Raw genomic sequence first — 9,659 nt, 5'->3', positions numbered from 1 at the left:
GCATTATCTATTTGTCTTCACTGTGTGACTGCTTGTTCTGATTGGCTTCATACTGTCTTCCATCCTGATCCATACTGCCTAGCTGCTATTAGTCTTTGTGCTTTCACTTCATTGAATACTTGACTATGGCTTGCCTAGTGTAGTCTACCTTCTGCTGCATGTTAATAGGTTCATTTCTATCGATTGTCTGTGAAACTTCCATGTTTTGAAGACTTCCATAAAAATCGCCTATTCACCCCCCCCCCCTCTAGTCGATCACTAGCACTTTCACCATGGACTCAACATTAGTCATAAGAACTCACATACTTATTGCAAAAATCTATTAGTTATCGAAACAAAGTACTACGCGCATGATCCTAGGGGGATAGATTAGTAGGAAAAGACCATCGCTCGTCCCCGACCGCCACTCATAAGGAAGACAATCAATAAATAAATCATCCTCCGACTTCATCACATAACGGTTCACCATACGTGCACGCTATGGGAACCACAAACTTTAACACAAGTATTTCTCAAATTCACAACTACTCAACTAGCATGACTCTAATATCACCATCTTCATATCTCAAAACAATCATCAAGTATCAAACTTCTCATAGTGTCCAATGCACTTTTTATGATAGTTTTTATTATACCCATCTTGGATGCCTATTATATTATGACTAATTTTATAGCCAAAGCAAACTACCATGCTGTTCTATAAGACTCTCAAAATAATATAAGTGAAGCATGAGAGATCAATAATTTATATAAAATAAAACCACCATCGTGCTCTAAAAAGATATAAGTGAAGCACTAGAGCAAAATTATCTAGCTCAAAAGATATAAGTGAAGCACATAGAGTATTCTAATAAATTCCGATTCATGTGTGTCTCTCCCAAAATGTGTGTACAACAAGGATGATTTTGGTAAACTAAAATCAAAGACTCAAATAATACAAGACTCTCCAAGCAAAACACATATCATGTGGTGAATAAAAATATAGTCAAGTAAAGTTACCGATAGACGAAGACGAAAGAGGGGATGCCTTCCGGGGCCTCCCTAAGCTTAGGATTTTGGTTGTCCTTGAATTTTACCTTGTGGTACCTTGGGAACCCCCAAGCTTAGGCTCTTGCCACTCCTTATTCCAAAATCCATCAAATCTTTACCCAAAACTTGAAAACTTCACAACACAAAACTTCAACAGAAAATCTCATGAGCTCCGTTAGTATAAGAAAACAAACCACCACTTCAAGGTACTGTAATTAACTCATTATTTATTTATATTGGTGTTAAACCTACTGTATTCCAACTTCTCTATGGTTCCTACCCCCCGATACTAGCCATAGATTCATCAAAATAAGCAAACAACACACGAAAAACAGAATCTGTCAAAAACAGAACAGTCTGTAGTAATCTGTAGGTTTCGAATACTTCTGTAACCCCAAAAATTATGAAATAAATTGGTTGACATGAGGAATTTGTCTATTAATCATCTTCAAAAAGAATCAACCTAATCGCACTCTCCATTAAAAATGGCAGCAAATCTCGTGAGCGCTAAAGTTTCTGTTTTTTACAGCAAGATCGCAAAGACTTCCCCCGAGTCTTCCCAAAGATTCTACTTGGCACAAACACTAATTAAAAGCATAAAACCACATATAAACAGAAGCTAGATTAATTATTTATTACTAAACAAGAACAATAAACAATAAACAAAAATAAAATTGGGTTGCCTCCCAACAAGCGCTATCGTTTAACGCCCCTAGCTAGGCTTAAAAACAAGAATAGATGTATGTATTATCATCTTTGGTATGCAATCCATAAGTGGCTCTCATAATAGATTCATAAGGAAATTTAATTTTCTTCCTAGGAAAGTGTTCCATGCCTTTCCTTAACAGAAATTGGAATCTAATATTCCCTTATTTCATATCAATAATTGCACCAATTGTTCTAAGGAAAGGTCTGCCAAGAATAATAGGACATGTAGGATTGCAATATCTATATCAAGAACAATGAAATGTACGGGCATGTAATTCCTATTTGTAACAATAGGAACATTATTAATCCTTCCCATAGGTTTCTTAATAGTGGAATCCGCAATATGCAAATTTAAAGAACGATCATCAAATTCACGGAAACCTAACACATCACACAAAGTTTTTGGAATCATGGAAACACTAGCACCCAAATCACATAAAGCATAGCATTCATGATCTTTAATCTTAATTGTAATAGTAGGTTCCCACTCATCATAAAGTTTTCTAGGGATAGAAACTTCTAATTCAAGATTTTCTTCATGGGATTGCATTAAAGCATCAACGATATGTTTGGTAAAAGCTTTGTTTTGATCATAAGCATGAGGAGATTTTAACACGGATTGCAACAAGGAAATACAATTCATTATAGAGCAATTATCATAATTAAATTTCTTGAAATCCCAAATAGTGGGTTCATTGCTATGTAAAGTTTTGACCTCTTCAATCCCACTTTTACCAATTTTTGCATCAAGATCTAAAAACTCCGAATTATTGGGACGCCTTTTAACTAAAGTTGACTCATATCAAGTCCCATCATTATCAAGATCCATATTGCAAAACAAAGATTTAATAGGAGACACATCAATCACTTTTAGATCTTCATCCTTACTATCATGGAAACTAGAAGAACACGCTTTTATAAAGCAATCTTTATTAGCATGCATCCTAGCGGTTCTTTCTTTGCACTCATCAATGGAAATTCTCATGGCTTTGAGATACTCATTGATATCATGCTTAGGTGCAATAGATCTAAGTTTCAAAGAATCAACATCAAGAGAAATTCTATCCACGTTCCTAGCCAACTCATCAATCTTAGGCAATTTTTCTTCAAGCAAAGCATTAAAATTCTTTTGCGAAATCATAGATGCTTTAACACTAGTCTCAAAATCAGAGGGCATCTTATTAAAATTTCCATAAGAGTTTTTGTAGGAATTACCATAGTTATTAGAGGGATTAGTAGGGAACGGCCTAGGATTAAAGTTTCCTCTATATGCGTTGTTACCAAAATTGTTCCTACTAACAAAATTCACATCCATAGATTCATTATTATTATTATCAATCAAAGTAGACAAAGGCATATCGTTAGGATCAGAAGAAACACTCTTATTAGCAAACAATTTCATAAGTTCATCCATCTTTCCACTCAAAACATTAATGTTTTCTATAGCATGAACCTTTTTACTAGTGAATCTTTCGGTGTGCCATTGAGAATAATTAACCATAATATTATCTAGGAGTTTAGTAGCTTCTCCTAAAGTGATTTCCATAAAAGTGCCTCCCGCGGCCGAATCTAAAAGATTTCTAGAAGCAAATTTCAATCCAACATAAAAAATTTGTATGATCATCCACAAATTCAAACCATGTGTAGGGCAATTACGTATCATTAATTTCATCCTCTCCCAAGCTTGTGCAACATGCTCATGATCAAGTTGCTTAAAATTCATAACATCGTTTCTAAGAGAGATGATCTTAGCGGGAGGAAAACACTTAGAGATAAAAGCATCTTTGCACTTATTCCATGAATCAATACTATTTTTAGGCAAAGAGGAAAACCAAGTTTTAGCACAATCTCTAAGCGAAAACGGGAATAGCTTCAATTTAACAATATCATTATCCACATCTTTCTGCTTTTGCATATCACACAAATCAATAAAGTTGTTTAGATGGGTAGCGGCATCTTCACTAGGAAGGCCAGAAAACGGATCTTTCATGACAAGATTTAGCAAAGCAGTATTAATTTCACAAGATTCAGCATCGGTAAGAGGAGCAATCGGAGTGCTAATAAAATAATTATTGATGGTATTGTAAAAGTCACATAACTTAGTATTATCTTGAGCCAATGTGATAAACAATCCAACACACAAGCAAGCAAGAGGCAAGGAAAAAGAGGCGAACGAAAAAGAGGCGAGCGGAAAAAAGGTCGAATAAAACGGCAAGGGTGAATTGGGGGGAGAGGAAAACGAGAGGCAAATGGCAAATAATGTAATGCGAGGGATAAGAGTTTGTGATGAGTACTTGGTATGTCTTGACTTGATGCAACCTCCCGGGCAACGGTGCCAGAAATCCTTCTTGCTACCTCTTGAGCATGCGTTGGTTTTCCCTTGAAGAGAAAAGGGTGATGCAGCACAGTAGCGTAAGTATTTCCCTCAGTTTTTGAGAACCAAGGTATCAATCCAGTAGGAGGTAACACACAAGTCACCTAGTACCTGCACAAACAAACAAGAACCTCGCAACCAACGCGATAAAGGGGATGTCAATCCCGTCACGGTCACTTACGAAAGTGAGATCTGATAGAGATAATAAGATAAATATTTTTGGTATTTTTACGATATAAATTGCAAAATAAACGGTAATAGAAATAGCAAGTTGATATGGAATTAATATGATGGAAGATAGACCCGGGGGCCATAGGTTTCACTAGTGGCTTCTCTCAAGATAGCAAATTCTATGGTGGGTGAACAAATTACTGTCGAGCAATCGATAGAAAAGAGAATACTTATGAGAGTATCTAGGCATGATCATGTATATAGGCATCACGTCCGCGATAAGTAGACCGAAATGATTCTGCATCTACTACTATTACTCCACACATCGACCGCTATCCAGCATGCATCTAGAGTATTAAGTTCATAAGAACAGAGTAACGCATTAGGCAAGATGACATGATGTAGAGGGATAAACTCAAGCAATATGACATAAACCCCATCTTTTTATCCTCGATGGCTGATACGTCTCCAACGTATCTATATTTTTTGATTGCTCCATGCTATATTATCTACTGTTTTGGACATTATTGGGCTTTATTATCCACTTTTATATTATTTTTGGAACTAACCTATTAACCGGAGGCCCAGCCCAGAATTGCTGTTTTTTGCCTGTTTTAGGGTTTCGAAGAAAAGCAATATCAAACAGAGTCCAAACGGAATGAAACCTTCGGGAACGTGATTTTCTCAACGAACAAGACCCAGGAGACTTGGACCCTACGTCAAGACACAAAAGAGGAGGCCACGAGGTAGGGGGCGTGCCTCCCCCCCCCCCCCGAGGCGCGCCCTCCACCCTCGTGGGCCCCCTGTTGCTCCATCGACGTACTCCTTCCTCCTATATATACCTATGTACCCCCAAACGATCAGAGACGGAGCCAAAACCCTAATTCCACCACCGTAACTTTCTGTATCCACGAGATCCCATCTGGGGGCCTGTTCCGGAGCTCCGCCGGAGGGGGCATCAATCACGGAGGGCTTCTACATCAACACCATATCCCCTCCGATGAAGTGTGAGTAGTTCACTTCAGACCTACGGGTCCATAGTTAGTAGCTAGATGGCTTCTTCTCTCTTTTTGGATCTCAATACAATGTTCTCCCCCTGTCTTGTGGAGATCTATTCGATGTAATCTTCTTTTTGCGGTGTGTTTGTTCAGACCGATGAATTGTGGGTTTATGATCAAGTATATCTATGAACAATATTTGAATCTTCTCTGAATTCTTTTATGTATGATTGGTTATCTTTGCAAGTCTCTTCGAATTATCATTTTGGTTTGGCCTACTAGATTGATCTTTCTTGCAATGGGAGAAGTGCTTAGCTTTGGGTTCAATCTTGCGGTGTCCTTTCCCAGTGACAGTAGGGGCAGCAAGGCACATATTGTATTGTTGCCATCGAGGATAACAAGATGGGGTTTTCATCATATTGCATGAGTTTATCCCTCTACATCATGTCATCTTGCTTAAGGTGTTACTCTGTTTTCATTAACTTAATACTCTAGATGCATGCTGGATAGCGGTCGATGGGTGGAGTAATAGTAGTAGATGCAGGCAGGAGTCGGTCTACTTGTCTCGGACGTGATGCCTATATACATGATCATACCTAGATATTCTCATAACTATGCTCAATTCTGTCAATTGCTCAACAGTAATTTGTTCACCCACCGTAGAATACTTATGCTCTCAAGAGAAGCCACTAGTGAAACCTATGGCCCCCGGGTCTATCTTCATCATATCAATCTCCCAATACTTAGTTATTTCCTTTGCTTTTATTTTACTTTGCATCTTTATCATAAAAATACCAAAAATATTATCTTATCATATCTATCAGATCTCACTCTCGTAAGTGGCCGTGTAGGGATTGACAACCCCTTATCGCGTTGGTTGCGAGGATTTATTTGTTTTGTGCAGGTACGAGGGACTGGTGCGTAGCCTCCTACTGGATTGATACCTTGGTTCTAAAAAACTGAGGGAAATACTTATGCTACTTTGCTGCATCATCCCTTCCTCTTCGAGGAAAACCAACGCAGTGCTCAAGAGGTAGCAAGAAGGATTTCTGGCGCCCTTGCCGGGGAGGTCTACGCAAAAGTCAATATACCAAGTACCCATCACATACCCTTATCTCCCGCATTACATTATTTTCCATTTGTCTCTCGTTTTCCTCTCCCCCACTTCACCCTTGCCGTTTTATTTGCCCTCTCTCTCTATCCTCCCTCTCTTTCTCTATTTGCTTCTTTTTGCCCGCTTGCTTTTTGTTTGCTTGTGTGTTAGTTTGCTTGCTTGTCACGATGGCTCAAGATAACACTAAATTGTGTGACTTCACCAATACCAACAATAATGATTTTATTAGCACTACGATTGCTCCTCTTACCGATGCTGAATCTTGTGAAATTAATACTACTTTGCTGAATCTTGTCATGAAAGATCCTTTTCCAGCCTTCTTGGTGAAGATGCCACTACCCATCTAAATAGCTTTGTTGATTTGTGTGATATGCAAAAGAAGAAATATGTGGATAATGATATTGTTAAATTGAAGCTATTCCCTTTTTGCTTAGAGATCGTGCTAAAACTTGGTTTTCGTCTTTGCCTAAAAATAGTATTGATTCATGGAACAAGTGCAAAGATGATTTTATCTCTAAGTATTTTCCTCCCGCTAAGATCATCTCTCTTAGAAAAGATATTATGAATTTTAAGCAACTTGATCATGAACATGTCGCACAAGCTTGGGAGAGAATGAAATTAATGATATGTAATTGCCCTACTCATGGTTTGAATTTGTGGATGATTATACAAAAAATTTATGCCGGATTGAATTTTGCTTCTAGAAATCTTTTAGATTCGGCCGCGGGAGGCACTTTTATGGAAATCACTTTAGTATAAGCTACTAAACTCCTAGATAATATTATGGTTAATTATTCTCAATGGCACACTCAAAGATCTACTAATAAAAAGGTGCATGCGATAGAAGAAATTAATGTTTTGAGTGGAAAGATGGATGAACTTATGAAATTATTTGCTAGTTAGAGTGTTTCTTCTGATCCTAATGATATGCCCTTGTCTACTTTGATTGAGAATAATAATGAATCTATGGATGTGAATTTTGTTGGTAGGAACAATTTTGGTAACAACGCGTATAGAGGAAATTTCAATCCTAGACCTTATCCTAGTAATCCCTCTAATAATTATGGTAATTACTACAACAATTATTATGGAAATTATAATAAGATGCCCTATGATTTTAAATCTAATATCAAATAATTTATTACTTTGCAAAAGAATTTCAATGCTTTGATTGAAGAAAAATTACTTAAGATTGATGAGTTGGCTAGGAACGTTGATAGAATTTCTCTTGATGTTGATTCTTTGAAACTTAGATCTATTCCACCTAAGCATGATATCAATGAGTCTCTCAAAGCCATGAGAATTTCCATTGATGAGTGCAAAGAAAGAACCGCTAGGATGCGTGCTAAGAAAGATGCCTTTATAAGAGCGTGTTCTTCTAGTTCCTATGAAAATAAAGATGAAGATCTAAAAGTTATTGACGTGTCCCCTATTAAATCTTTGTTTTGCAATATGAATCTTGATAATGATGGGACTGAATATGATCCACCTTTACCTAGAGGGCATTCCAAGAATTTGGAATTTTTTGATCTTGATACTAAAATTGATAAAAGTGAGATTGAAGAAATTAAAACCCTAGATGTTGCTAAACCCACTATTATGGATTTCAAGGAATTTAACTATGAAAATTGCTCTTTGATGGATTGTATTTTCTTGACGAGCGAAAAACTTTGGACGCCAAAATAAGGCAAGCGGTTAGTGAATTGGATGGCATTATCATTCAGTACAAGATATCCATGGAGAATACAATTATCAATCATTCAGTACTATATATCCATAGAGAATGCAATGGCACGGCATAATGCGCAATGCCTTTCTTGTTATGCTTGCTTGCTCATCCCATTCTCTATCTCTTTGAGGTGATTGCTTAACCCAACACTTTGGATTCTTTTTCCCTCAAAAGGACGACAAATCATAAAGCTCATAGAGACAAATTGATGACAATGGAAATTTGGGCAAGATATCTCGTCTTTTTGTGAAAACTAGTGCTCCTCTGCTCATTGGGGAATTATTGAGTGCACTGGTTTCTTGGGTGTGATAGGAAACAGACCATCATATGTCGTACAGAATTATGTTTGTTTCTTCCGGGGTTAGCATGCATCGTCATATTCATTGACTTCTTTAGACAGTTTCCATTCTACATTTAGACAGGACGGTCTAGAAACAGGTCAATGAAGCGACTCATATAATTTTGGTATACACAGTAATAAATTTAAGAAAAGTCAATGAAGGTCTTCATTTGCTATTTGAGATATAAACTGAAATCTAAATCAAGTAGCACATATATTTGTTTGGCTGAAATCCATTTCCAGATTAACTCACATACAAATGGAATTCACATCTAACCCATATTTGATACTCACTTCGTATCAAAATATAAGACGTTTTTGCAGTTTAAATCTTATATTTTGGTACAGACTAGTATGTTTCTTACTTGACCGATGTGGCTCTCACACTGTCGCACACAAGTGACAACTAGTTGAAGTGTGTGGGTGGAAAGTGGCTTAACCATATACCCAAATTGATTAGGCGTTGAGTGATTGCTCTTTTGTTTGGCCTTTAGGTTGTACTAGTTTATACGACATTCGTCTATTGGTTTTAGCAGAAAAACAACAGAAAGAAACAAAAGCAGCATACTTTTGCTCTTTTGTGCTTTCGATTCACATCCTTGGAAAAAGTGATCAAATTCCAAGGTTTTGATCCCTTTAACCCTTTAGGCCCACAACGTAACTTTTCAGATAGTCCATGCGTTTGTCAGTAACTTACAGCATCTACAACACCGTCCTCTAAAACAGACACATTATCCATTTGTGGATTGATCCGGACTCGCCCGCAGACACAAATACAAGAGTCAACCATCTAACACATCACCTAATCCGCTCTGATCTGGTCTTGATGTCAAATGCATAGCAATATGAGCAAATTAAAGTGTGGTGCTTACATAGTTCGATCATGATCAAAAGGTGGCACATGTTCATAGTTTTTATATGCGCTCGATCACAAAAGTTTCAATACTGCAGTCCATGCAAAAAATAACAATACATTTTCCCTCCCACGTCGGTTGTTTTGCATTCTCGCCCACTCCGCCGCCAGCTCCTCCTCATTAGCCGCTTCCATCTCGGCCACCAAGCGCTTCAACATCCTAACACAGACGTCGCGCATAATCATTGCCCATTGGGATCCAACTCATCCATCATTATGGTCAACTTTTTGGTATCCTCTGGAGCGGCCGCAAGCTCAATCCTCCTCTCTTTAAGCTTGGTCT

The sequence above is a fragment of the Triticum urartu genome, chromosome 3A, assembly GCF_056163025.1.
Source record: "Triticum urartu cultivar PI428250 chromosome 3A, HENAU_Tu73, whole genome shotgun sequence".
NCBI classification, from domain to species: Eukaryota; Viridiplantae; Streptophyta; class Magnoliopsida; order Poales; family Poaceae; genus Triticum; species Triticum urartu.
The sequence above is the reverse complement of the archived record's forward strand: the minus strand, read 5'-3'. Positions refer to the sequence as shown.